The sequence below is a fragment of the Leptonotus elevatus genome, chromosome 3 (genome assembly GCF_054856555.1).
Source record: "Leptonotus elevatus isolate MCC_2025b chromosome 3, RoL_Lele_1.0, whole genome shotgun sequence".
NCBI lineage: Eukaryota > Metazoa > Chordata > Actinopteri > Syngnathiformes > Syngnathidae > Leptonotus > Leptonotus elevatus.
This window is the reverse complement of record NC_141241.1, coordinates 26163813-26189615: the sequence shown is the minus strand read 5'-3', so window position 1 is coordinate 26189615 and position 25803 is coordinate 26163813. Positions and strand designations below refer to the sequence as shown.

Sequence of the window (25803 nt, the reverse complement as noted above, 5' to 3'; positions counted from 1 at the left end):
ATTCATTCAGTTGTAACCAGGTGTGTTGTGGGCTGACCTTTTTATGAACCCTCTTTGTGAATAAATAACGATGTGGGCCAAGAGAAAGGATCACATTTGAACAGAGCACTGCTTGGGTGACTTGTCTTATGTGAATCATAAGCTTCTGGTAATTAAAACCTTTGCAAAGGAACTTCTTCAACAGAATCTCACCATTCAGTTAATTGAACACGCAAAGAGTACAATACTTAATATTGTCTACTCTAACAAATCCAACCCCGGTGTTCCCCGTGACAGGGGGAGATACTATCCACTATACTAACGAGGATAGAAGGGCTATACAACTCCCTCCTGGTCGGGTGTAAAGGGGAACCTGTCCTCGAAAACTGGAAAAGCCAGCCAGCTAGTTTGATTTCCGGCAGTGCTAACAAGTTGAAGTTCAGAGTCTGTTTCCATAGTGTAGTGGTTATAACGTTTGCCTAATACGCGGGTAGAAACATGACCATTTTCTTTGAGTTTGCAATGACAACTGAGCAGCCAAAAGATTGTTTTCACAAACACCACCTCCCCGTCGGGGAATCGAACCCCGGTCTTCCCCGTGACAGGGGGAGATACTATCCACTAGACTAACGAGGACAGAAGGCCAATACAACTACCTCCTGGTCGTGTGTAGAGGGGAACCTCTCCTCGAAAACTGGAAAAGCCAGCCAGCTAGTTTGATTTCCGGCAGTGCTAACAAGTTGAAGTTCAGAGTCTGTTTCCATAGTGTAGTGGTTATAACGTTTGCCTAATACGCGGGTAGAAACATGACCATTTTCTTTGAGTTTGCAATGACAACTGAGCAGCCAAAAGGTTGTTTTCACAAACACCACCTCCGCGTCGGGGAATCGAACCCTGGTCTTTTCCGTGACAGGGGGAGATACTATCCACTACACTAACGAGGACAGAAGGCCTATACAGCTACCTCCTGGTCGTGTGTAGAGGGGAACCTCTCCTCGAAAACTGGAAAAGCCAGCCAGCTAGTTTGATTTCCGGCAGTGCTAACAAGTTGAAGTTCAGAGTCTGTTTCCATAGTGTAGTGGTTATAACGTTTGCCTAATACGCGGGTAGAAACATGACCATTTTCTTTGAGTTTGCAATGACAACTGAGCAGCCAAAAGGTTGTTTTCACAAACACCACCTCCGCGTCGGGGAATCGAACCCTGGTCTTTTCCGTGACAGGGGGAGATACTATCCACTACACTAACGAGGACAGAAGGCCTATACAGCTACCTCCTGGTCGGGTGTAGAGGGGAACCTGTCCTCGAAAATTGGAAAAGCCAGCCAGCTAGTTTGATTTCCGGCAGTGCTAACAAGTTGAAGTTCAGAGTCTGTTTCCATAGTGTAGTGGTTATCATGTTCGCCTCACACGCGAATGGTCCCCGTCTCGAGACCGGGTGGAAACATTGGAATTTTCTTTAATTTTGCAATGAAAACTGAGCATCCAAAAGATTGTTTTCACAAACACCACCTCCGCGTCGGGGAATCGTCCCCAAGCATCCAAAAGATTGTTTTCACAAAAACAACCTCCCCGTCGGGTAATTGAACCCCGGTCTTCCCCGTGACAGGGGGGGATACTATCCACTATACTAACAAGGATAGAAGGGATATACAACTCCCTCCTGGTCGGGTGTAAAGGGGAACCTGTCCTCGAAAAATGGAAAAGCCAGCCAGCTCGGCTGATTTCCAGCAGTGGTAACAAGTTGAAATTAAGCGTCTGTTTCCATAGTACAGTGGTTATCACGTTCGCCTCACACGCGAAAGGTCCCCGGCTCGAGACCGGGTGGAAACATGGCAATTTTCTTTAATTGTGCAATGACAACTGAGCAGCCAAAAGGTTGTTTTCACAAACACAACCTCCCCGTCGGGGAATCCAACCCCGGTGTTCCCCGTGACAGTGGGAGATACTATCCACTACACTAACGAGGACAGAAGGCCTATACAACTACCTCCTGGTCGGGTGTAGAGGGGAACCTGTCCTCGAAAACTGGAAAAGCCAGCCAGCTAGTTTGATTTCCGGCAGTGCTAACCTAGTTGAAATTCAGAGTCTGTTTCCATAGTGTAGTGGTTATCATGTTTGCCTCACACGCGAATGGTCCCCGTCTCGAGACCGGGTGGAAACATTGGAATTTTCTTTAATTTTGCAATGAAAACTGAGCATCCAAAAGATTGTTTTCACAAACACCACCTCCGCGTCGGGGAATCGTCCCCAAGCATCCAAAAGATTGTTTTCACAAAAACCACCTCCCCGTCGGGGAATTGAATCCCGGTCTTCCCCGTGACAGGGGGAGATACTATCCACTATACTAACGAGGATAGAAGGGTTATACAACTCCCTCCTGGTCGGGTGTAGAGGGGAACCTGTCCTCGAAAAATGGAAAAGCCAGCCAGCTCGGCTGATTTCCAGCAGTGCTAACAAATTGAAATTAAGCGTCTGTTTCCATAGTGTAGTGGTTATCACGTTCGCCTCACACGCGAAAGGTCCCCGGCTCGAGACCGGGTGGAAACATGGCAATTTTCTTTAATTTTGCAATGACAACTGAGCAGCCAAAAGGTTGTTTTCACAAACACCACCTCCGCGTCGGGGAATCGAACCCTGGTCTTTTCCGTGATAGTGGGAGATACTATCCACTACACTAACGAGGACAGAAGGCCTATACAACTACCTCCTGGTCGGGTGTAGAGGGGAACCTGTCCTCGAAAATTGGAAAAGCAAGCCAGCTAGTTTGATTTCCGGCAGTGCTAACAAGTTGAAGTTCAGAGTCTGTTTCCATAGTGTAGTGGTTATCATGTTCGCCTCACACGCGAATGGTCCCCGTCTCGAGACTGGGTGGAAACATTGGAATTTTCTTTAATTTTGCAATGAAAACTGAGCATCCAAAAGATTGTTTTCACAAACACCACCTACGCGTCGGGGAATCGTCCCCAAGCATCCAAAAGATTGTTTTCACAAAAACCACCTCCCCGTCGGGTAATTGAACCCCGGTCTTCCCCGTGACAGGGGGAGATACTATCCACTATACTAACAAGGATAGAAGGGATATACAACTCCCTCCTGGTCGGGTGTAAAGGGGAACCTGTCCTCGAAAAATGGAAAAGCCAGCCAGCTCGGCTGATTTCCAGCAGTGCTAACAAGTTGAAATTAAGCGTCTGTTTCCATAGTGCAGTGGTTATCACGTTCGCCTCACACGCGAAAGGTCCCCGGCTCGAGACCGGGTGGAAACATGGCAATTTTCTTTAATTTTGCAATGACAACTGAGCAGCCAAAAGATTGTTTTCACAAACACTACCTCCCCGTCGGGGAATCGTCCCCAAGCATCCAAAAGATTGTTTTCACAAAAAACACCTGTCCTCGAAAACTGGAAAAGCCAGCCAGCTAGTTTGATTTCCGGCAGTGCTAACAAGTTGAAGTTCAGAGTCTGTTTCCATAGTGTAGTGGTTATCATGTTCGCCTCACACGCGAAAGGTCCCCGGCTCGAGACCGGGTGGAAACATGGAAATTTTCTTTAATTTTGCAATGAAAACTGAGCATCCAAAAGATTGTTTTCACAAACACAACATCCGCGTCAGGGAATCGAACGCCGGTCTTTTCCGTGACAGGGGGAGATACTATCCACTATACTAACGAGGATAGCAGGGATATACAACTCCCTCCTGGTCGGGTGTAAAGTGTAACCTGTCCTCGAAAACTGGAAAAACCAGCCAGCTAGGCTGATTTCCAGCAGTGCTAACAAGTTGAAGTTAAGCGTCTGTTTCCATAGTGTAGTGGTTATCACGTTCGCCTAACACACGGGTAGAAACATGACCAATTTCTTTGGGTTTGCAATGACAACTGAGCAGCCAAAAGATTGTTTTCACAAACACCACCTCCCCGTCAGGGAAATGTCCCCAAGCATCCAAAAGATTGTTTTCACAAAAAACACCTCCCCGTCGGGGAATCCAACCCCGGTGTTCCCCGTGACAGGGGGAGATACTATCCACTATACTAACGAGGATAGAAGGGCTATACAACTCCCTCCTGGTCGGGTGTAAAGGGGAACCTGTCCTCGAAAACTGGAAAAGCCAGCCAGCTAGTTTGATTTCCGGCAGTGCTAACAAGTTGAAGTTCAGAGTCTGTTTCCATAGTGTAGTGGTTATAACGTTTGCCTAATACGCGGGTAGAAACATGACCATTTTCTTTGAGTTTGCAATGACAACTGAGCAGCCAAAAGATAGTTTTCACAAACACCACCTCCCCGTCGGGGAATTGAACCCCGGTCTTCCCCGTGACAGGGGGAGATACTATCCACTATACTAACGAGGATAGAAGGGCTATACTACTCCCTCCTGGTCGGGTGTAGAGGGGAACCTGTCCTCGAAAAATGGAAAAGCCAGCCAGCTCGGCTGATTTCCAGCAGTGCTAACAAGTTGAAATTAAGCGTCTGTTTCCATAGTGTAGTGGTTATCACGTTCGCCTCACACGCGAAAGGTCCCCGGCTCGAGACCGGGTGGAAACATGGCAATTTTCTTTAATTTTGCAATGACAACTGAGCAGCCAAAAGGTTGTTTTTACAAACACCACCTCCGCGTCGGGGAATCGAACCCTAGTCTTTTCCGTGACAGTGGGAGATACTATCCACTACACTAACGAGGACAGAAGGCCTATACAACTACCTCCTGGTCGGGTGTAGAGGGGAACCTGTCCTCGAAAACTGGAAAAGCCAGCCAGCTAGTTTGATTTCCGGCAGTGCTAACCTAGTTGAAATTCAGAGTCTGTTTCCATAGTGTAGTGGTTATCATGTTTGCCTCACACGCGAATGGTCCCCGTCTCGAGACCGGGTGGAAACATTGGAATTTTCTTTAATTTTGCAATGAAAACTGAGCATCCAAAAGATTGTTTTCACAAACACCACCTCCGCGTCGGGGAATCGTCCCCAAGCATCCAAAAGATTGTTTTCACAAAAACCACCTCCCCGTCGGGGAATTGAACCCCGGTCTTCCCCGTGACAGGGGGAGATACTATCCACTATACTAACGAGGATAGAAGGGCTATACAACTCTCTCCTGGTCGGGTGTAGAAGGGAACCTGTCCTCGAAAAATGGAAAAGCCAGCCAGCTCGGCTGATTTCCAGCAGTGCTAACAAATTGAAATTAAGTGTCTGTTTCCATAGTGTAGTGGTTATCACGTTCGCCTCACACGCGAAAGGTCCCCGGCTCGAGACCGGGTGGAAACATGGCAATTTTCTTTAATTTTGCAATGACAACTGAGCAGCCAAAAGGTTGTTTTCACAAACACCATCTCCGCGTCGGGGAATCGAACCCTGGTCTTTTCCGTGATAGTGGGAGATACTATCCACTACACTAACGAGGACAGAAGGCCTATACAACTACCTCCTGGTTGGGTGTAGAGGGGAACCTGTCCTCGAAAATTGGAAAAGCAAGCCAGCTAGTTTGATTTCCGGCAGTGCTAACAAGTTGAAGTTCAGAGTCTGTTTCCATAGTGTAGTGGTTATAACGTTTGCCTAATACGCGGGTAGAAACATGACCATTTTCTTTGAGTTTGCAATGACAACTGAGCAGCCAAAAGATTGTTTTCACAAACACCACCTCCCCGTCGGGGAATCGAACCCCGGTCTTCCCCGTGACAGGGGGAGATACTATCCACTACACTAACGAGGACAGAAGGCCAATACAACTACCTCCTGGTCGTGTGTAGAGGGGAACCTCTCCTCGAAAACTGGAAAAGCCAGCAAGCTAGTTTGATTTCCGGCAGTGCTAACAAGTTGAAGCTCAGAGTCTTTTTCCATAGTGTAGTGGTTATCATGTTCGCCTCACACGCGAATGGTCCCCGTCTCGAGACCGGGTGGAAACATTGGAATTTTCTTTAATTTTGCAATGAAAACTGAGCATCCAAAAGATTGTTTTCACAAACACCACCTCCGCGTCGGGGAATCGTCCCCAAGCATCCAAAAGATTGTTTTCACAAAAACCACCTCCCCGTCGGGGAATTGAACCCCGGTCTTCCCCGTGACAGGGGGAGATACTATCCACTATACTAACGAGGATAGAAGGGCTATACAACTCCCTCCTGGTCGGGTGTAGAGGGGAACCTGTCCTCGAAAAATGGAAAAGCCAGCCAGCTCGGCTGATTTCCAGCAGTGCTAACAAGTTGAAATTAAGCGTCTGTTTCCATAGTGTAGTGGTTATCACGTTCGCCTCACACGCGAAAGGTCCCCGGCTCGAGACCGGGTGGAAACATGGCAATTTTCTTTAATTTTGCAATGACAACTGAGCAGCCAAAAGGTTGTTTTCACAAACACCACCTCCGCGTCGGGGAATCGAACCCTGGTCTTTTCCGTGATAGTGGGAGATACTATCCACTACACTAACGAGGACAGAAGGCCTATACAGCTACCTCCTGGTCGGGTGTAGAGGGGAACCTGTCCTCGAAAATTGGAAAAGCCAGCCAGCTAGTTTGATTTCCGGCAGTGCTAACAAGTTGAAGTTCAGAGTCTGTTTCCATAGTGTAGTGGTTATCATGTTTGCCTCACACGCGAATGGTCCCCGTCTCGAGACCGGGTGGAAACATTGGAATTTTCTTTAATTTTGCAATGAAAACTGAGCATCCAAAAGATTGTTTTCACAAACACAACATCCGCGTCAGGGAATCGAACGCCGGTCTTTTCCGTGACAGGGGGAGATACTATCCACTATACTAACGAGGATAGCAGGGATATACAACTCCCTCCTGGTCGGGTGTAAAGTGGAACCTGTCCTCGAAAACTGGAAAAACCAGCCAGCTAGGCTGATTTCCAGCAGTGCTAACAAGTTGAAGTTAAGCGTCTGTTTCCATAGTGTAGTGGTTATCACGTTCGCTTAACACACGGGTAGAAGCATGACCAATTTCTTTGGGTTTGCAATGACAACTGAGCAGCCAAAAGATTGTTTTCACAAACACCACCTCCCCGTCAGGGAAATGTCCCCAAGCATCCAAAAGATTGTTTTCACAAAAAACACCTCCCCGTCGGGGAATCCAACCCCGGTGTTCCCCGTGACAGGGGGAGATACTATCCACTATACTAACGAGGATAGAAGGGCTATACAACTCCCTCCTGGTCGGGTGTAAAGGGGAACCTGTCCTCGAAAACTGGAAAAGCCAGCCAGCTAGTTTGATTTCCGGCAGTGCTAACAAGTTGAAGTTCAGAGTCTGTTTCCATAGTGTAGTGGTTATAACGTTTGCCTAATACGCGGGTAGAAACATGACCATTTTCTTTGAGTTTGCAATGACAACTGAGCAGCCAAAAGATAGTTTTCACAAACACCACCTCCCCGTCGGGGAATTGAACCCCGGTCTTCCCCGTGACAGGGGGAGATACTATCCACTATACTAACGAGGATAGAAGGGCTATACTACTCCCTCCTGGTCGGGTGTAGAGGGGAACCTGTCCTCGAAAAATGGAAAAGCCAGCCAGCTCGGCTGATTTCCAGCAGTGCTAACAAGTTGAAATTAAGCGTCTGTTTCCATAGTGTAGTGGTTATCACGTTCGCCTCACACGCGAAAGGTCCCCGGCTCGAGACCGGGTGGAAACATGGCAATTTTCTTTAATTTTGCAATGACAACTGAGCAGCCAAAAGGTTGTTTTTACAAACACCACCTCCGCGTCGAGGAATCGAACCCTAGTCTTTTCCGTGACAGTGGGAGATACTATCCACTACACTAACGAGGACAGAAGGCCTATACAACTACCTCCTGGTCGGGTGTAGAGGGGAACCTGTCCTCGAAAACTGGAAAAGCCAGCCAGCTAGTTTGATTTCCGGCAGTGCTAACCTAGTTGAAATTCAGAGTCTGTTTCCATAGTGTAGTGGTTATCATGTTTGCCTCACACGCGAATGGTCCCCGTCTCGAGACCGGGTGGAAACATTGGAATTTTCTTTAATTTTGCAATGAAAACTGAGCATCCAAAAGATTGTTTTCACAAACACTACCTCCGCGTCGGGGAATCGTCCCCAAGCATCCAAAAGATTGTTTTCACAAAAACCACCTCCCCGTCGGGGAATTGAACCCCGGTCTTCCCCGTGACAGGGGGAGATACTATCCACTATACTAACGAGGATAGAAGGGCTATACAACTCTCTCCTGGTCGGGTGTAGAGGGGAACCTGTCCTCGAAAAATGGAAAAGCCAGCCAGCTCGGCTGATTTCCAGCAGTGCTAACAAATTGAAATTAAGCGTCTGTTTCCATAGTGTAGTGGTTATCACGTTCGCCTCACACGCGAAAGGTCCCCGGCTCGAGACCGGGTGGAAACATGGCAATTTTCTTTAATTTTGCAATGACAACTGAGCAGCCGAAAGGTTGTTTTCACAAACACCACCTCCGCGTCGGGGAATCGAACCCTGGTCTTTTCCGTGATAGTGGGAGATACTATCCACTACACTAACGAGGACAGAAGGCCCATACAACTACCTCCTGGTCGGGTGTAGAGGGGAACCTGTCCTCGAAAATTGGAAAAGCAAGCCAGCTAGTTTGATTTCCGGCAGTGCTAACAAGTTGAAGTTCAGAGTCTGTTTCCATAGTGTAGTGGTTATCACGTTCGCCTCACACGCGAAAGGTCCCCGGCTCGAGACCGGGTGGAAACATGGTAATTTTCTTTAATTTTGCAATGACAACTGAGCAGCCAAAAGATTATTTTCACAAACACCACCTCCCCGTCGGGGAATCGAACCCCGGTCTTCCCCGTGACAGGGGGAGATACTATACACTATACTAACGAGGATAGAAGTGCTATACAACTCCCTCCTGGTCGGGTGTAAAGGGGAACCTGTCCTCGAAAACTGGAAAAGCCAGCCAGCTAGGCTGATTTCCAGCAGTGCTAACAAGTTGAAGTTCAGAGTATGTTTCCATAGTGTAGTGGTTATCACGTTCGCCTCACACGCGAAAGGTACCTGGCTCGAGACCGGGTGGAAACATGGTAATTTTCTTTAATTTTGCAATGACAACTGAGCAGCCAAACGATTGTTTTCACAAACACCACCTCACCGTCGGGGAATCGAACCCCGGTCTTCCCCGTGACAGGGGAAGATACTATCCACTATAGTAACGAGGATAGAAGGGCTATACAACTCCCTCCTGGTCGGGTGTAAAGGGGAACCTGTCCTCGAAAACTGGAAAAGCCAGCCAGCTAGGCTGATTTCCAGCATTGCTAACAAGTTGAAGTTCAGAGTATGTTTCCATAGTGTAGTGGTTATCACGTTCGCCTCACACGCGAAAGGTCCCTGACTCGAGACCGGGTGGGAACATGGCAATTTTCTTTAATTTTGCAATGAAACCTGAGCATCCAAAAGATTGTTTTCACAAACACCACATCCACATCAGGGAATCGAACCCCGGTCTTTTCCGTGACAGGGGGAGATACTAGCCACTATACTAACGAGGATAGCAGGGCTATACAACTCCCTCCTGGTCGGGTGTAGAGGGGAACCTGTCCTCGAAAACTGGAAAAAACAACCAGCGAGGCTGATTTCCAGCAGTGCTAACAAGTTGAAGTTCAGAGTCTGTTTCCATAGTGTAGTAGTTATCACGTTCGCCTGACACGCGAAAGGTCCCAGGGTGGAAACATAGCAATTTTCTTTAATTTTGCAATGAAAACTGAGCATCCAAAAAATTGTTTTCACAAACACCACCTCCGCGTCGGGGAATCAAACCCCGGTCTTCCCCGTGACAGGGGGAGATACTATCCACTACACTAACGAGGACAGAAGGCCAATACAACTACCTCCTGGTCGTGTGTAGAGGGGAACCTCTCCTCGAAAACTGGAAAAGCCAGCCAGCTAGTTTGATTTCCGGCAGTGCTAACAAGTTGAAGTTCAGAGTCTGTTTCCATAGTGTAGTGGTTATCATGTTTGCCTCACAAGCGAAAGGTCCCCGGCTCGAGACCGGTGGAAACATGGGAATTTTCTTTAATTTTGCAATGAAAACTGAGTATCCAAAAGATTGTTTTCACAAACACCACCTCCGCGTCGGGGAATCATCCCCAAGCATCCAAATGATTGTTTTCACAAAAACCACCTCCCCGTCGGGGAATCGAACCCCGGTCTTCCCCGTGACAGGGGGAGATACTATCCACTATACTAACGAGGATAGAAGGGCTATACAACTCCCTCCTGGTCGGGTGTAAAGGGGAACCTGTGCTAGAAAACTGGAAAAGCCAGCCAGCTCGGCTGATTTCCAGCAGTGCTAACAAGTTGAAGTTTAGAGTCTGTTTCTATAGTGTAGTGGTTATCACGTTCGCCTAACACGCGGGTAGAAACATGACCATTTTTTTGGGGTTTGCAATGAAAACTTAGCAGCCAAAAGATTGTTTTCACAAACACCACCTACCCGTCCGGGAATCGTCTCGAAGCATCCAAAAGATTGTTTTCACAAAAACCACCTCCCCGTCGGGGAATCAAACCCCGGTCTTCCCCGTGACAGGGGCAGATACTATCCACTATACTAACGAGGATAGAAGGGCTAGACAACTCCCTCCTGGTCGGGTGTAGAGGGGAACCTGTCCTTGAAAACTGGAAAAGCAAGCCAGCTAGGCTGATTTCCAGCAGTGCTAACAAGTTGAAGTTCAGAGTCTGTTTCCATACAGACTGTGTTTGCCTCACACGCGAATGGTCCCCGTCTCGAGACCGGGTGGAAACATTGGAATTTTCTTTAATTTTGCAATGAAAACTGAGCATCCAAAAGATTGTTTTCACAAACACCACCTCCGCGTCGGGGAATCGTCCCCAAGCATCCAAAAGATTGTTTTCACAAAAACCACCTCCCCGTCGGGGAATTGAACCCCGGTCTTCCCCGTGACAGGGGGAGATACTATCCACTATACTAACGAGGATAGAAGGGCTATACAACTCCCTCCTGGTCGGGTGTAGAGGGGAACCTGTCCTCGAAAAATGGAAAAGCCAGCCAGCTCGGCTGATTTCCAGCAGTGGTAACAAGTTGAAATTAAGCGTCTGTTTCCATAGTACAGTGGTTATCACGTTCGCCTCACACGCGAAAGGTCCCCGGCTCGAGACCGGGTGGAAACATGGCAATTTTCTTTAATTGTGCAATGACAACTGAGCAGCCAAAAGGTTGTTTTCACAAACACAACCTCCCCGTCGGGGAATCTAACCCCGGTCTTCCCCGTGACAGGGTGAGATACTATCCACTACACTAACAAGGACAGAAGGCCAATACAACTACCTCCTGGTCGGGTGTAGAGGGGGGAACCTGTCCTTGAAAACTGGAAAAGCCAGCCAGCTGGTTTGATTTCCGGCAGTGCTAACAAGTTGAAGTTCAGAGTCTGTTTCCATAGTGTAGTGGTTATCATGTTCACCTCACAAGTGAAAGGTCCCCGGTTCGAGACCGGTGGAAACATGGGAATTTTCTTTAATTTTGAAATGACAACTGAGCAGCCAAAAGATTGTTTTCACAAACACCACCTCCCCGTCGGGGAATTGAACCCCGGTCTTCCCCGTGACAGGGGGAGATACTATCCACTATACTAACGAGGATAGAAGGGCTATACAAATCCCTCCTAGTCGGGTGTAAAGGGGAACCTGTCCTCGAAAACTGGAAAAGCCAGACAGCTAGGCTGATTTCCAGCAGTGCTAACAAGTTGAACTTCAGAGTCTGTTTCCATAGTGTAGTGGTTATCACGTTCGCCTCACACGCGAAAGGTCCCTGGCTCGAGACCGGGTGGAAACATGGCAATTTTCTTTAATTTTGCAATGAAACCTGAGTATCCAAAAGATTGTTTTCACAAACACCACATCCACGTCAGGGAATCGAACCCCGGTCTTTTCGTGACAGGGGGAGATACTATCCACTATACTAACGAGTATAGCAGGGTGATACAACTCCCTCCTGGTCGGGTGTAAAGTGGAACCTGTCCTCGAAAACTGGAAAAACCAGCCAGCGAGGCTGATTTCCAGCAGTGCTAACAAGTTGAAGTTCAAATTCTTTTTCCATAATGTAGTGGTTATCACGTTCGCCTCACACGCGAAAGGTCCCCGGCTCGAGACCGGGTGGAAACATGGTAATTTTCTTTAATTTTGCAATGACAACTGAGCAGCCAAAAGATTATTTTCACAAACACCACCTCCCCGTCGGGGAATCGAACCGCGGTCTTCCCCGTGACAGGGGGAGATACTATACACTATACTAACGAGGATAGAAGTGCTATACAACTCCCTCCTGGTCGGGTGTAAAGGGGAACCTGTCCTCGAAAACTGGAAAAGCCAGCCAGCTAGGCTGATTTCCAGCAGTGCTAACAAGTTGAAGTTCAGAGTATGTTTCCATAGTGTAGTGGTTATCACGTTCGCCTCACCAGCGATAGGTCCCTGGCTCGAGACCGGGTGGAAACATGGTAATTTTCTTTAATTTTGCAATGACAACTGAGCAGCCAAACGATTGTTTTCACAAACACCACCTCACCGTCGGGGAATCGAACCCCGGTCTTCCCCGTGACAGGGGGAGATACTATCCACTATAGTAACGAGGATAGAAGGGCTATACAACTCCCTCCTGGTCGGGTGTAAAGGGGAACCTGTCCTCGAAAACTGGAAAAGCCAGCCAGCAAGGCTGATTTCCAGCATTGCTAACAAGTTGAAGTTCAGAGTATGTTTCCATAGTGTAGTGGTTATCACGTTCGCCTCACACGCGAAAGGTCCCTGACTCGAGACCGGGTGGGAACATGGCAATTTTCTTTAATTTTGCAATGAAACCTGAGCATCCAAAAGATTGTTTTCACAAACACCACATCCACATCAGGGAATCGAACCCCGGTCTTTTCCGTGACAGGGGGAGATACTAGCCACTATACTAACGAGGATAGCAGGGCTATACAACTCCCTCCTGGTCGGGTGTAAAGTGGAACCTGTCCTCGAAAACTGAAAAAAACAACCAGCGAGGCTGATTTCCAACAGTGCTAACAAGTTGAAGTTCAGAGTCTGTTTCCATAGTGTAGTAGTTATCACGTTCGCCTGACACGCGAAAGGTCCCAGGGTGGAAACATAGCAATTTTCTTTAATTTTGCAATGAAAACTGAGCATCCAAAAAATTGTTTTCTCAAACACCACCTCCGCGTCGGGGAATCAAACCCCGGTGTTCCCCGTGACAGGGGGAGATACTATCCACTACACTAACGAGGACAGAAGGCCTATACAACTACTTCCTGGTCGGGTGTAGAGGGGAACCTGTCCTCGAAAACTGGAAAAGCCAGCCAGCTAGTTTGATTTCCGGCAGTGCTAACAAGTTGAAGTTCAGAGTCTGTTTCCATAGTGTAGTGGTTATCATGTTCGCCTCACACGCGGAAGGTCCAAGGCTCGAGACCGGTGGAAACATGGGAATTTTCTTTAATTTTGCAATGAAAACTGAGCATCCAAAAGATTGTTTTCACAAAAACCACCTCCCCGTCGGGGAATCGAACCCCGGTCTTCCCCGTGACAGGGGGAGATACTATCCACTATACTAACGAGGATAGAAGGGCTATACAACTTCCTCCTGGTCGGGTGTAAAGGGGAACCTGTCCTCGAAAAATGGAAAAGCCAGCCCGCTCGGCTGATTTCCAGCATTGGTAACAAGTTGAAATTAAGCGTCTGTTTCCATAGTGCAGTGGTTATCACGTTCGCCTCACACGCGAAAGGTCCCCGGCTCGAGACCGGGTGGAAACATGGCAATTTTCTTTAATTGTGCAATGACAACTGAGCAGCCAAAAGGTTGTTTTCACAAACACAACCTCCCCGTCGGGGAATCTAACCCCGGTCTTCCCCGTGACAGGGTGAGATACTATCCACTACACTAACAAGGACAGAAGACCAATACAACTACCTCCTGGTCGGGTGTAGAGGGGAACCTGTCCTTGAAAACTGGAAAAGCCAGCCAGCTAGTTTGATTTCCGGCAGTGCTAACAAGTTGAAGTTCAGAGTCTGTTTCCATAGTGTAGTGGTTATCATGTTTGCCTCACAAGCGAAAGGTCCCCGGCTCGAGACCGGTGGAAACATGGGAATTTTCTTTAATTTTGCAATGAAAACTGAGCATCCAAAAGATTGTTTTCACAAACACCACCTCCGCGTCGGGGAATCATCCCCAAGCATCCAAAAGATTGTTTTCACAAAAACCACCTCCCCGTCGGGGAATCGAACCCCGATCTTCCCCGTGACAGGGGGAGATACTATCCACTATACTAACGAGGATAGAAGGGCTATACAACTTCCTCCTGGTCGGGTGTAAAGGGGAACCTGTCCTCGAAAAATGGAAAAGCCAGCCAGCTCGGCTGATTTCCAGCAGTGCTAACAAGTTGAAGTTAAGCGTCTGTTTCCATAGTGTAGTGGTTATCACGTTCGCCTAACACACGGGTAGAAACATGACCAATTTCTTTGGGTTTGCAATGACAACTGATTAGCCAAAAGATTGTTTTCACAAACACCACCTCCCCGTCGGGGAATCGTCCCCAAGCATCCAAAAGATTGTTTTCACAAAAAACACCTCCCCGTCGGGGAATCTGATGAGTTATTAACATTGTTTTTCAGTTTTAAATTATATTTTAGCCGTTTTAGATTTAGTTAACTCAGTATGGCTAAATGAATAGCATTTTTATGTGTCTCACACTCCTGAGAAAATAAGGGAGTGTATGGGTCTGGTATCTGTCTCTTCCGAAGGAGACGGGCCGATGTGTGATTGTTTTTCTCTAATCTGATTTATAGCTATGGGAACTTGCTGAACTTGCAGAAGGGAGGAGAGAGGGATTTTCTTGTATTCATTCAGTTGTAACCAGGTGTGTTGTGGGCTGACCTTTTTATGAACCCTCTTTGTGAATAAATAACGATGTGGGCCAAGAGAAAGGATCACATTTGAACAGAGCACTGCTTGGGTGACTTGTCTTATGTGAATCAGAAGCTTCTGGTAATTAAAACCTTTGCAAAGGAACTTCTTCAACAGAATCTCACCATTCAGTTAATTGAACACGCAAAGAGTACAATACTTAATATTGTCTACTCTAACAAATGGTGACCGCCGACGCTGAATTATAACGAATGGTCTCCTCCGTTGAACCAAACGGATGGTGTTATTCTGACGTGGAACAAGCTGCGGCGTTCAAGGACGGGCGGAACTTCTAGGCCTAAATAAATAAAGTACGGTAAGTGGAGACTGTTATCCACGTAGAAGAGGTTGTGTCTGTCTGGTCCGCTGCAGCTGGTTTTTTCGTCTTCCAAATTGTCTAAATTTTAAATGAGATCTGTGTGAACAGGTTATATAGTTTGATGTCGTTAGAGAGTTGATAATTCCGACGATATTGAACTAAACACGTCGTGGAGTGGTGCATTTGAAGGTGACGTGATGCAGACTCGAAGTGATGAAGCTTTTTTTGTACAGGAAGAAATAGCGGTTAATTTTTTGATTTGTTTTGTTTTTTGTCAACGCTATGAAGAATCCTTAGACCATAATATATATTGAATAAAAGGGTTTGCCGGATGACTTAACAAGTCTTTCTTGTTTACTAAGGATCGCGAAGATTATGGTACGCGCTTCTGTTTTTTTAAGCAGTTTTGGCCGGATTTGAGGACAAGTAACATAATTGTTCATGGCTCTTGGTGTGAAAGTTCTCTACACGTAATATGTCTTTTATTTGAAAAAGCGCCTGTTTGAAATTGAACAGAAAGGGGTCCAGGTTGATTACAGCGATGATTGGATTTTGTATCACTGTATTTGCAATCGAGAGATTACGTGATTTATTTTATTTTGTTGGCGCTTCTACAATATGTAGTTTTTGAGGTCAGGATTCCCGTTTGAATTCCTTTTGTTCCACGGTTGAGTTCGTTAGTGCGTGACAATTTCTTAAGAAAATGAGCGCCTTGCAGAAATTTTGCAAAATATGGAGAACAGTTTAGCTCAGCGGGATTGGGTAACCGCTGTGTATAAACGAGAGGTCACGTAATTCTTATGTCTGTCTGTGTGTGGCCATATGTGTTAACATATTGAACTATTAATACTAAAAGTGAGACGTCACTGTATTAAAACCGAATGTATACATCAAAAACTACAAACAAAATGGAGGCGATTTCGACCCGGATACAGAATGGTTTGTCCTGAATGCGCTTCCGGTTCAGGGAAAAATAAAAGCGTCGATGAACAATGAAAAAACGAACTGTGGATCGATTGTATAAAAAGCTTTCGCTGGACAAAATGGTATGTCAGACTTTTGTATTTTCTTTGTTGGTAATGAAAAAAGGCTGAATTTGATGCTAAAATGACTCCAGCATTTGTGGAGCAGTTTACGGGTGGTTTGTTCAAAGTTACCCGTTTACTGAAATCACCGTATAAAACTGCGGTTTGAATGCTATAAGATTTGTAGACAACGAATTGATAGAATAACACCGTTTATTATTTTATAATGACTGAAGAGTGTGTGCGTATGCATTTGAGTGTGTGACCTAGCTTCTAAAAAGGTGGGGGCTATTATTGTTATTGTGTGTGAGAAATGTGCATATGGGGATTTTGTTTGTTTTTCTTCAATATTTTAACTAAGTTTGGTGTTGTTTTGTGTGAGATGAGACTGTTGTGATAGTGGCGTTTGTTTTATTAATGGGAATATGATAAAATAGGTTTTGCGATTTATAATGTTAAGATTCCTCCCCCCCCCCCCCCCCGTTTCTAGGTTAGAAAAAAAAAAGTGGGGGCTGGGCTGTGCGCTGTGAGCATAATGTGTCCTCGTAATGGGACTTTTTCTTTGTCAAAATGGTAAGAGAGGAATGATAAACAATATAAAATAAGTAATAGTATTTGAAAGATATTGTTGAGTTTTTGAAAAAAGAATATTAAATTAGTGTTTTATTTTTATTTTTTATTTTTTTTTAGTGACTGAGCTAATAAATCTTTACACTTTAATGATTGATGACGATGGTTAATTTGTTAACTTTCCCTTTTCGGGACAAATGAATAAAGAGTAATGATAAAATAATGGCATTTTGTTTGAGAGTTGATATAATTATGCCTACATCTTTATAGCTGTGGCTGGAAGTAAGATAGTTGAATAAGGAGTTATGAATGTTTTTGGAATTGACATGTTGATAATGATTTTTAATATTTGTTTTTTTTTCTGAGTGTGTCATTTCAGAAACTGATGTTTGAGTTCCAAGGCAGATGAGGGTTTGATGGCCTTCACTGATGCGCCCCAGCTGCTGATACGTTGTATGGCTAGTAGCTATTTGAAGGGGTATTGAAAAAAGAAAAAAGAAAAAAGAAATGAATAAAGAGGCTGTGTTTTTTACGAAACATTTTTGAGAAAGCAGGGAGTGAACTGTCTTGCTATGATCCCATATCCTCAGTCTGGCATTTTTAGTGCATTGTATCAACGAGTGTGCATTTTTTTGATCAGGTGAGCTCTCAGAAAGACTGTGTGTCATCGGATCCACATTGCAGACTGCGTCTGAATGGATGTGGCAGAGATCAAAGGTCAAAAGCCGCAGAGCAACAGTCTTCTCGTCCTGTGCCTAAGAAAAACATGATGTTCAAATTCCTCAATGCCCAGTGACTGTGTATATGCCTCATTATAGTGACTTCTCCCCTATGGCTGTTTTGCATCCAGAGGAAATCTAAATGCCTGCTCTGAACATTGCTGCCACAGCAGCCGCCATGCTGGCCAGGACTGAACATTGACAACAGCTGCCGTCCTGCCTTTTGCTGGGGGTCTGGACTGAGAAAGTTGGTGGTCGGAATGAGATGTGATCCATTCAGTAAAATGCTACATAGTGATATGCAAGGCATTTTTAATGTGTTGAGTGGGGAGCTGTGATCTATAGCAAGATATTTCAGGAAATTGAAAACGACATATGTAAATTTGAAATGAGGGATTGAGAAAATTTATTTCAATCTATAGCCTACTAAATTTTTGCCTATATTTTTGGGAGAATCAGTTTCTGAATTGGTACAATGGGAATTTTATTAATATGTTATGATATGATATATTTTTATTTTCCCCGTGAGGAACTTTTTTGGACTTCGTCCAGCTGCAGCTATAGTATAAAATAAATAATAGAATAAAATGAGTAGTAACAAGTAAAAGACTAACTAAGAGTTTGATGGCTAAGTTTGATTTTTTTTTTTTAACAGCACTGTGATTTATAAATCCCAGAAATATTTTGTGTGCTGTGTTTTTTATGAGCCCCGCTAATATGTGAAAGATTAGCAGTTTGAAGATGATTTTTAGTTTGATTAAATCTAGGAAATGGTAGATATTTGTGAATTTTGTGTGATTTTATCCTCAGCCCCACTAATCTATAAAAGAGGTGAGGTTGATTGGCAATTTAAATAATTTTCGGGACTCTAGGAGAATTAGAGTAATATGGTTACCTCTATTTTTTATGGTCCCAAAGTCATCATATATTAGTGTCTTAAGTTGTATCTGCTTATGTTTAGTTTTATAGTGTTTTGTAGCTCTTTTGTTTATCTCATAGCCTGATTTAGAGGGTTGAGTTATTTATGACGTTTTTTGAGTTATGAGGTCTCTATTTTGTCCTCCCTTTATCTTGACGTGTTTGAAAAAATCAGTGGATCTTTGTCAAATGAGGGAGTTTATGTTTAAGAATTTAACCAATGTAGACGAGTTAGAAAATTAAAATCAAACTTAAAAACGAAATTAAAAAGGTTGTGGGGTATCGGCCTACACCCCAATTGACAGGATGAGTTTGAAAGTGATAATCCACAGTTTGAATATGAAGAAATCTACCAGAGGAAATCGATCGCAAAGTAAGTCTGAAGCAAGCAAGGACAATAATGCATATTTGCCGAATGAAGGTAATTACATTATATTATATATTTTATTTTGGAATCACATTTGAAAAATGTAATGTTTGGAGCCCAGTGTTTGCAAAAGAGTATAGATAATATGAATATATGTGAGTTTTTCCCAGCATGCCAGGATTCGGCCGGTCATGGGATTCTGGGAAGAGAATAAGAGATATGAAAGGCACAGTTATGCAAATTTAGAACAAATTTAGTCATGGTAAAAAATTACCTATTATTGAACAAAACCTATTTGAAAGATAAATATTTATAAGCTCTGTCTTATATTAATGAATGAGCGAATGTCATTTAACTCAATCAAGGGCTGGGCTCTATTTTAATGTCACAAAAATAGATCTTTTCCTGTTCCAACAGCACAGGACCTACGGATCTTAATCAAATAACATTTATTAATCCCAACTAACAAAAACTATCAGGGTTTTTTCCTCCAAATAAAATTTATGTGAGTTTATGAGAAACTAAAAATGAAAAGTTTCTGCACTCAGGAGAACGGCCCCAGGGGGTTGGTGAAAATTCCACATCTGGTCTACAAGTCTTCCGGAGACGTGCCAGGCTCGGCTATCTCATCAACTGATGATCATCAATCTTATCACCTCCGACCTGGAGCCACGTCAGCTGACCCAGTGATCGTTTTGGAGCGGCCGTTTCGACATCATTCGTCACCGTTTGAGGACATCAGTCAACGGATCAAGTCAAGTGCCTTTTCTTGGGCAATCATTCCAAGAAGAGTCAAATTTTTCGGGCAGAATAATCCCGTGACAAATCGAAGAATTTGGGTAGTCTACCCCAAATTCTTAAAGAAGAGACGAACTATTGCGACACTCTTTTCATTAAAAAAAAAAAAAAAAAAAAAAAAGACCTTCAAAGAACTTCATCACAAGATGGCTTCAAAGAACACATATTCGTCTGCCGATATATTGCGACACTTTTTAATGAACAACATTTTATGTTAAGCCTCACATATGCTATGCTTATTTCACTAAAAATCTTTTAAATGTATCAAATTGTTTTTTAATGTCATATGATTGCTAAACTACCTCCTCTTCTGCTAAAGGGATGTTTTAAGGATAATTATTTTTATCACACAACCATTGAAAAAAAATGTTTTAATGTGTTGAGCTCTCAAGAGCTCAAATGAGGGAATGATGAGTTATTAACATTGTTTTTCAGTTTTAAATTATATTTTAGCCGTTTTAGATTTAGTTAACTCAGTATGGCTAAATGAATAGCATTTTTATGTGTCTCACACTCCTGAGAAAATAAGGGAGTGTATGGGTCTGGTATCTGTCTCTTCCGAAGGAGACGGGCCGATGTGTGATTGTTTTTCTCTAATCTGATTTATAGCTATGGGAACTTGCTGAACTTGCAGAAGGGAGGAGAGAGGGATTTTCTTGTATTCATTCAGTTGTAACCAGGTGTGTTGTGGGCTGACCTTTTTATGAACCCTCTTTGTGAATAAATAACGATGTGGGCCAAGAGAAAGGATCACATTTGAACAGAGCACTGCTTGGGTGACTTGTCTTATGTGAATCATAAGCTTCTGGTAATTAAAACCTTTGCAAAGGAACTTCTTCAACAGAATCTCACCATTCAGTTAATTGAACACGCAAAGAGTACAATACTTAATATTGTCTACTCTAACAAATCCAACCCCGGTGTTCCCCGTGACAGGGGGAGATACTATCCACTATACTAACGAGGATAGAAGGGCTATACAACTCCCTCCTGGTCGGGTGTAAAGGGGAACCTGTCCTCGAAAACTGGAAAAGCCAGCCAGCTAGTTTGATTTCCGGCAGTGCTAACAAGTTGAAGTTCAGAGTCTGTTTCCATAGTGTAGTGGTTATAACGTTTGCCTAATACGCGGGTAGAAACATGACCATTTTCTTTGAGTTTGCAATGACAACTGAGCAGCCAAAAGATTGTTTTCACAAACACCACCTCCCCGTCGGGGAATCGAACCCCGGTCTTCCCCGTGACAGGGGGAGATACTATCCACTAGACTAACGAGGACAGAAGGCCAATACAACTACCTCCTGGTCGTGTGTAGAGGGGAACCTCTCCTCGAAAACTGGAAAAGCCAGCCAGCTAGTTTGATTTCCGGCAGTGCTAACAAGTTGAAGTTCAGAGTCTGTTTCCATAGTGTAGTGGTTATAACGTTTGCCTAATACGCGGGTAGAAACATGACCATTTTCTTTGAGTTTGCAATGACAACTGAGCAGCCAAAAGGTTGTTTTCACAAACACCACCTCCGCGTCGGGGAATCGAACCCTGGTCTTTTCCGTGACAGGGGGAGATACTATCCACTACACTAACGAGGACAGAAGGCCTATACAGCTACCTCCTGGTCGGGTGTAGAGGGGAACCTGTCCTCGAAAATTGGAAAAGCCAGCCAGCTAGTTTGATTTCCGGCAGTGCTAACAAGTTGAAGTTCAGAGTCTGTTTCCATAGTGTAGTGGTTATCATGTTCGCCTCACACGCGAATGGTCCCCGTCTCGAGACCGGGTGGAAACATTGGAATTTTCTTTAATTTTGCAATGAAAACTGAGCATCCAAAAGATTGTTTTCACAAACACCACCTCCGCGTCGGGGAATCGTCCCCAAGCATCCAAAAGATTGTTTTCACAAAAACAACCTCCCCGTCGGGTAATTGAACCCCGGTCTTCCCCGTGACAGGGGGGGATACTATCCACTATACTAACAAGGATAGAAGGGATATACAACTCCCTCCTGGTCGGGTGTAAAGGGGAACCTGTCCTCGAAAAATGGAAAAGCCAGCCAGCTCGGCTGATTTCCAGCAGTGGTAACAAGTTGAAATTAAGCGTCTGTTTCCATAGTACAGTGGTTATCACGTTCGCCTCACACGCGAAAGGTCCCCGGCTCGAGACCGGGTGGAAACATGGCAATTTTCTTTAATTGTGCAATGACAACTGAGCAGCCAAAAGGTTGTTTTCACAAACACAACCTCCCCGTCGGGGAATCCAACCCCGGTGTTCCCCGTGACAGTGGGAGATACTATCCACTACACTAACGAGGACAGAAGGCCTATACAACTACCTCCTGGTCGGGTGTAGAGGGGAACCTGTCCTCGAAAACTGGAAAAGCCAGCCAGCTAGTTTGATTTCCGGCAGTGCTAACCTAGTTGAAATTCAGAGTCTGTTTCCATAGTGTAGTGGTTATCATGTTTGCCTCACACGCGAATGGTCCCCGTCTCGAGACCGGGTGGAAACATTGGAATTTTCTTTAATTTTGCAATGAAAACTGAGCATCCAAAAGATTGTTTTCACAAACACCACCTCCGCGTCGGGGAATCGTCCCCAAGCATCCAAAAGATTGTTTTCACAAAAACCACCTCCCCGTCGGGGAATTGAACCCCGGTCTTCCCCGTGACAGGGGGAGATACTATCCACTATACTAACGAGGATAGAAGGGTTATACAACTCCCTCCTGGTCGGGTGTAGAGGGGAACCTGTCCTCGAAAAATGGAAAAGCCAGCCAGCTCGGCTGATTTCCAGCAGTGCTAACAAATTGAAATTAAGCGTCTGTTTCCATAGTGTAGTGGTTATCACGTTCGCCTCACACGCGAAAGGTCCCCGGCTCGAGACCGGGTGGAAACATGGCAATTTTCTTTAATTTTGCAATGACAACTGAGCAGCCAAAAGGTTGTTTTCACAAACACCACCTCCGCGTCGGGGAATCGAACCCTGGTCTTTTCCGTGATAGTGGGAGATACTATCCACTACACTAACGAGGACAGAAGGCCTATACAACTACCTCCTGGTCGGGTGTAGAGGGGAACCTGTCCTCGAAAATTGGAAAAGCAAGCCAGCTAGTTTGATTTCCGGCAGTGCTAACAAGTTGAAGTTCAGAGTCTGTTTCCATAGTGTAGTGGTTATCATGTTCGCCTCACACGCGAATGGTCCCCGTCTCGAGACTGGGTGGAAACATTGGAATTTTCTTTAATTTTGCAATGAAAACTGAGCATCCAAAAGATTGTTTTCACAAACACCACCTACGCGTCGGGGAATCGTCCCCAAGCATCCAAAAGATTGTTTTCACAAAAACCACCTCCCCGTCGGGTAATTGAACCCCGGTCTTCCCCGTGACAGGGGGAGATACTATCCACTATACTAACAAGGATAGAAGGGATATACAACTCCCTCCTGGTCGGGTGTAAAGGGGAACCTGTCCTCGAAAAATGGAAAAGCCAGCCAGCTCGGCTGATTTCCAGCAGTGCTAACAAGTTGAAATTAAGCGTCTGTTTCCATAGTGCAGTGGTTATCACGTTCGCCTCACACGCGAAAGGTCCCCGGCTCGAGACCGGGTGGAAACATGGCAATTTTCTTTAATTTTGCAATGACAACTGAGCAGCCAAAAGATTGTTTTCACAAACACTACCTCCCCGTCGGGGAATCGTCCCCAAGCATCCAAAAGATTGTTTTCACAAAAAACACCTGTCCTCGAAAACTGGAAAAGCCAGCCAGCTAGTTTGATTTCCGGCAGTGCTAACAAGTTGAAGTTCAGAGTCTGTTTCCATAGTGTAGTGGTTATCATGTTCGCCTCACACGCGAAAGGTCCCCGGCTCGAGACCGGGTGGAAACATGGAAATTTTCTTTAATTTTGCAATGAAAACTGAGCATCCAAAAGATTGTTTTCACAAACACAACATCCGCGTCAGGGAATCGAACGCCGGTCTTTTCCGTGACAGGGGGAGATACTATCCACTATACTAACGAGGATAGCAGGGATATACAACTCCCTCCTGGTCGGGTGTAAAGTGTAACCTGTCCTCGAAAACTGGAAAAACCAGCCAGCTAGGCTGATTTCCAGCAGTGCTAACAAGTTGAAGTTAAGCGTCTGTTTCCATAGTGTAGTGGTTATCACGTTCGCCTAACACACGGGTAGAAACATGACCAATTTCTTTGGGTTTGCAATGACAACTGAGCAGCCAAAAGATTGTTTTCACAAACACCACCTCCCCGTCAGGGAAATGTCCCCAAGCATCCAAAAGATTGTTTTCACAAAAAACACCTCCCCGTCGGGGAATCCAACCCCGGTGTTCCCCGTGACAGGGGGAGATACTATCCACTATACTAACGAGGATAGAAGGGCTATACAACTCCCTCCTGGTCGGGTGTAAAGGGGAACCTGTCCTCGAAAACTGGAAAAGCCAGCCAGCTAGTTTGATTTCCGGCAGTGCTAACAAGTTGAAGTTCAGAGTCTGTTTCCATAGTGTAGTGGTTATAACGTTTGCCTAATACGCGGGTAGAAACATGACCATTTTCTTTGAGTTTGCAATGACAACTGAGCAGCCAAAAGATAGTTTTCACAAACACCACCTCCCCGTCGGGGAATTGAACCCCGGTCTTCCCCGTGACAGGGGGAGATACTATCCACTATACTAACGAGGATAGAAGGGCTATACTACTCCCTCCTGGTCGGGTGTAGAGGGGAACCTGTCCTCGAAAAATGGAAAAGCCAGCCAGCTCGGCTGATTTCCAGCAGTGCTAACAAGTTGAAATTAAGCGTCTGTTTCCATAGTGTAGTGGTTATCACGTTCGCCTCACACGCGAAAGGTCCCCGGCTCGAGACCGGGTGGAAACATGGCAATTTTCTTTAATTTTGCAATGACAACTGAGCAGCCAAAAGGTTGTTTTTACAAACACCACCTCCGCGTCGGGGAATCGAACCCTAGTCTTTTCCGTGACAGTGGGAGATACTATCCACTACACTAACGAGGACAGAAGGCCTATACAACTACCTCCTGGTCGGGTGTAGAGGGGAACCTGTCCTCGAAAACTGGAAAAGCCAGCCAGCTAGTTTGATTTCCGGCAGTGCTAACCTAGTTGAAATTCAGAGTCTGTTTCCATAGTGTAGTGGTTATCATGTTTGCCTCACACGCGAATGGTCCCCGTCTCGAGACCGGGTGGAAACATTGGAATTTTCTTTAATTTTGCAATGAAAACTGAGCATCCAAAAGATTGTTTTCACAAACACCACCTCCGCGTCGGGGAATCGTCCCCAAGCATCCAAAAGATTGTTTTCACAAAAACCACCTCCCCGTCGGGGAATTGAACCCCGGTCTTCCCCGTGACAGGGGGAGATACTATCCACTATACTAACGAGGATAGAAGGGCTATACAACTCTCTCCTGGTCGGGTGTAGAAGGGAACCTGTCCTCGAAAAATGGAAAAGCCAGCCAGCTCGGCTGATTTCCAGCAGTGCTAACAAATTGAAATTAAGTGTCTGTTTCCATAGTGTAGTGGTTATCACGTTCGCCTCACACGCGAAAGGTCCCCGGCTCGAGACCGGGTGGAAACATGGCAATTTTCTTTAATTTTGCAATGACAACTGAGCAGCCAAAAGGTTGTTTTCACAAACACCATCTCCGCGTCGGGGAATCGAACCCTGGTCTTTTCCGTGATAGTGGGAGATACTATCCACTACACTAACGAGGACAGAAGGCCTATACAACTACCTCCTGGTTGGGTGTAGAGGGGAACCTGTCCTCGAAAATTGGAAAAGCAAGCCAGCTAGTTTGATTTCCGGCAGTGCTAACAAGTTGAAGTTCAGAGTCTGTTTCCATAGTGTAGTGGTTATAACGTTTGCCTAATACGCGGGTAGAAACATGACCATTTTCTTTGAGTTTGCAATGACAACTGAGCAGCCAAAAGATTGTTTTCACAAACACCACCTCCCCGTCGGGGAATCGAACCCCGGTCTTCCCCGTGACAGGGGGAGATACTATCCACTACACTAACGAGGACAGAAGGCCAATACAACTACCTCCTGGTCGTGTGTAGAGGGGAACCTCTCCTCGAAAACTGGAAAAGCCAGCAAGCTAGTTTGATTTCCGGCAGTGCTAACAAGTTGAAGCTCAGAGTCTTTTTCCATAGTGTAGTGGTTATCATGTTCGCCTCACACGCGAATGGTCCCCGTCTCGAGACCGGGTGGAAACATTGGAATTTTCTTTAATT

At 45.3% G+C, this 25803-nt stretch overlaps 17 non-coding genes across 17 annotated transcripts; all 17 read left to right on the top strand.

Moving 5' to 3' along the window:
- Positions 1-2454: 2454 nt before the first annotated feature.
- On the top strand, positions 2455-2527 carry trnav-cac (transfer RNA valine (anticodon CAC)). The gene has a single exon. It is a non-coding gene; the product is annotated as a tRNA-Val (tRNA).
- Positions 2528-3170: 643 nt separating this feature from the next.
- On the top strand, positions 3171-3243 carry trnav-cac (transfer RNA valine (anticodon CAC)). The gene has a single exon. It is a non-coding gene; the product is annotated as a tRNA-Val (tRNA).
- Positions 3244-3439: 196 nt separating this feature from the next.
- trnav-cac (transfer RNA valine (anticodon CAC)) lies at positions 3440-3512 on the top strand. Its single transcript has one exon. It is a non-coding gene; the product is annotated as a tRNA-Val (tRNA).
- A 929-nt stretch (positions 3513-4441) lies between these two features.
- Positions 4442-4514, top strand: trnav-cac (transfer RNA valine (anticodon CAC)). The gene has a single exon. It is a non-coding gene; the product is annotated as a tRNA-Val (tRNA).
- Positions 4515-5158: 644 nt separating this feature from the next.
- On the top strand, positions 5159-5231 carry trnav-cac (transfer RNA valine (anticodon CAC)). The gene has a single exon. It is a non-coding gene; the product is annotated as a tRNA-Val (tRNA).
- A 951-nt stretch (positions 5232-6182) lies between these two features.
- On the top strand, positions 6183-6255 carry trnav-cac (transfer RNA valine (anticodon CAC)). The gene has a single exon. It is a non-coding gene; the product is annotated as a tRNA-Val (tRNA).
- Positions 6256-7514: 1259 nt separating this feature from the next.
- On the top strand, positions 7515-7587 carry trnav-cac (transfer RNA valine (anticodon CAC)). The gene has a single exon. It is a non-coding gene; the product is annotated as a tRNA-Val (tRNA).
- A 644-nt stretch (positions 7588-8231) lies between these two features.
- trnav-cac (transfer RNA valine (anticodon CAC)) lies at positions 8232-8304 on the top strand. The gene has a single exon. It is a non-coding gene; the product is annotated as a tRNA-Val (tRNA).
- A 257-nt stretch (positions 8305-8561) lies between these two features.
- Positions 8562-8634, top strand: trnav-cac (transfer RNA valine (anticodon CAC)). The gene has a single exon. It is a non-coding gene; the product is annotated as a tRNA-Val (tRNA).
- Positions 8635-8891: 257 nt separating this feature from the next.
- trnav-cac (transfer RNA valine (anticodon CAC)) lies at positions 8892-8964 on the top strand. Its single transcript has one exon. It is a non-coding gene; the product is annotated as a tRNA-Val (tRNA).
- Positions 8965-11658: 2694 nt separating this feature from the next.
- Positions 11659-11731, top strand: trnav-cac (transfer RNA valine (anticodon CAC)). The gene has a single exon. It is a non-coding gene; the product is annotated as a tRNA-Val (tRNA).
- A 1894-nt stretch (positions 11732-13625) lies between these two features.
- On the top strand, positions 13626-13698 carry trnav-cac (transfer RNA valine (anticodon CAC)). Its single transcript has one exon. It is a non-coding gene; the product is annotated as a tRNA-Val (tRNA).
- An 8672-nt stretch (positions 13699-22370) lies between these two features.
- On the top strand, positions 22371-22443 carry trnav-cac (transfer RNA valine (anticodon CAC)). The gene has a single exon. It is a non-coding gene; the product is annotated as a tRNA-Val (tRNA).
- A 643-nt stretch (positions 22444-23086) lies between these two features.
- trnav-cac (transfer RNA valine (anticodon CAC)) lies at positions 23087-23159 on the top strand. The gene has a single exon. It is a non-coding gene; the product is annotated as a tRNA-Val (tRNA).
- A 196-nt stretch (positions 23160-23355) lies between these two features.
- Positions 23356-23428, top strand: trnav-cac (transfer RNA valine (anticodon CAC)). Its single transcript has one exon. It is a non-coding gene; the product is annotated as a tRNA-Val (tRNA).
- Positions 23429-24357: 929 nt separating this feature from the next.
- Positions 24358-24430, top strand: trnav-cac (transfer RNA valine (anticodon CAC)). The gene has a single exon. It is a non-coding gene; the product is annotated as a tRNA-Val (tRNA).
- Positions 24431-25074: 644 nt separating this feature from the next.
- On the top strand, positions 25075-25147 carry trnav-cac (transfer RNA valine (anticodon CAC)). Its single transcript has one exon. It is a non-coding gene; the product is annotated as a tRNA-Val (tRNA).
- Positions 25148-25803: the final 656 nt, after the last annotated feature.